A 2,457-nucleotide genomic window follows, 5' to 3' on the forward strand; every position below is an offset into this window, starting at 1 on the left:
CCTCTGACGCTACCTCAGTGGAAGCACCATGTGTGTTTGATTGCAAGCACACGGATTGTTTGTTTGTTTGCTGACTTTGCTGCTGCAAGGAAAAAGTTTTAATGAAATTGAATCAATAAAGCACTTTGGATTTTAACCAGAGCTCCCTGGGTACTTTCTTCTTTATTGGATTTCTTACCAGAACTAGGCTGAGATGTACTTGGGGCTGATCACCCTGCAGAGTACTGTATTTTTGGTGATCTGGAAAACATCAAGGTGAAGTGACAGGTATTAGTGAACAAAAGTTATTAGTGATGAATGATTCATAATTTCAAACAAACCTATACAGCCCAGGTAGTGAAATATATATATAAAATGTTGTCCGCCGCCCAAAATAAGCATTTAAATGTGATGATCGATTTTTGATATTTTAAATCATTGAAGTCACATTACAGAAAAAAGGATGCAAAGGCCACAGCGTCTAAAATTCAGGTATTGGTGAGGTAGGGAAAGGCAAAATAAAGGGACTTGGGAGGGAAAGAGAAGAAAGGTGACATGAAGAAAAAAGGATATAGGGGAACAAAAAAGGAAGGGGCATAGGGCAGTGAGGGGAACACAAAAGAAGGCCATGGAAAGTAATCAAAGTAATCGTATATTTCATTTCACTCACCAGCTCTCTGTTGCCTGACAGATTCGTCTCTCCTACTTGCGCTACGGACACCTGTGACAACAGCCTCTGGAAGTAGTTTGTCCTGGACCTCCTTCTCCCAACCAAGAGAACAAAGAAAATGTAATAATAGGAGCAAATTAGAAAGTTGAATCATGAAAGAAATAAGTTGGGTTCAGTGTCCCTTTACGTTTGAATCTGACTTTGTGCCCCATAAAGTTGGTTAAAGTTTATCACTTTATTTATAAATCATGAGAAGACAAATATATATAATCCAAAATATGAAATTTGTTTTTTTAGCACACCTTACAAAAAGTTTAAATCAACATCTGGGAGTGCTGCCAATATGACCCAGTAATTACACAAACAAAGAGGTATCAACGCACATCCATTTTCAAAAGCACAACATATTTTTTACTGCTGCAAAAAATTGCCTGCATATACATCAAGAGACAACTATCTTTTTTTAAATAATATTGGGAACTTAGTCACACAATATGGCCATATTTTGCTTAGCCAGTCACCGCTTACAAGGTGCCCCAATTCGACTGGTCCTACTCTAAATCCTTTTGCCACAGAGGGATGAAACATTCCTGCTTTTACTCTTCATAATAGAATGAGACTCCCTGGCTTTTTATTCACAACTCTTTAACACTGTAATGAGCACACCTGAACTTGGGTGGGGTGCTTAAACCAATGGGAGATGGTCAGTCTCCCTGGTAATTTTAAATACAAAATTTGGTTTTTTAGCACACCTTACAAAAAGTTTAAATCAACATCTGGGAGTGCTGCCAATATGACCCAGTAATTACACAAACAAAGAGGTATCAGCGCACATCCATTTTCAAAAGCACAACAATATTTTTTACTGCTGCAAAAAATTGCCTGCATATACATCAAGAGACAACTATCTTTTTTTAAATAATATTGGGAACTTAGTCACACAATATGGCCATATTTTGCTTAGCCAGTCACCGCTTACAAGGTGCCCCAATTCGACTGGTCCTACTCTAAATCCTTTTGCCACAGAGGGATGAAACATTCCTGCTTTTACTCTTCATAATAGAATGAGACTCCCTGGCTTTTTATTCACAACTCTTTAACACTGTAATGAGCACACCTGAACTTGGGTGGGGTGCTTAAACCAATGGGAGATGGTCAGTCTCCCTGGTAATTTTAAATACAAAATTTGGTTTTTTAGCACACCTTACAAAAAGTTTAAATCAACATCTGGGAGTGCTGCCAATATGACCCAGTAATTACACAAACAAAGAGGTATCAGCGCACATCCATTTTCAAAAGCACAACATATTTTTTACTGCTGCAAAAAATTGCCTGCATATACATCAAGAGACAACTATCTTTTTTTAAATAATATTGGGAACTTAGTCACACAATATGGCCATATTTTGCTTAGCCAGTCACCGCTTACAAGGTGCCCCAATTCGACTGGTCCTACTCTAAATCCTTTTGCCACAGAGGGATGAAACATTCCTGCTTTTACTCTTCATAATAGAATGAGACTCCCTGGCTTTTTATTCACAACTCTTTAACACTGTAATGGGCACACCTGAACTTGGGTGGGGTGCTTAAACCAATGGGAGATGGTCAGTCTCCCTGGTAATTTTAAATACAAAATTTGGTTTTTTAGCACACCTTACAAAAAGTTTAAATCAACATCTGGGAGTGCTGCCAATATGACCCAGTAATTACACAAACAAAGAGGTATCAGCGCACATCCATTTTCAAAAGCACAACGATATTTTTTACTGCTGCAAAAAATTGCCTGCATATACATCAAGAGACAACTA

Source organism: Bombina bombina, chromosome 1, assembly GCF_027579735.1.
Source record: "Bombina bombina isolate aBomBom1 chromosome 1, aBomBom1.pri, whole genome shotgun sequence".
NCBI lineage: Eukaryota > Metazoa > Chordata > Amphibia > Anura > Bombinatoridae > Bombina > Bombina bombina.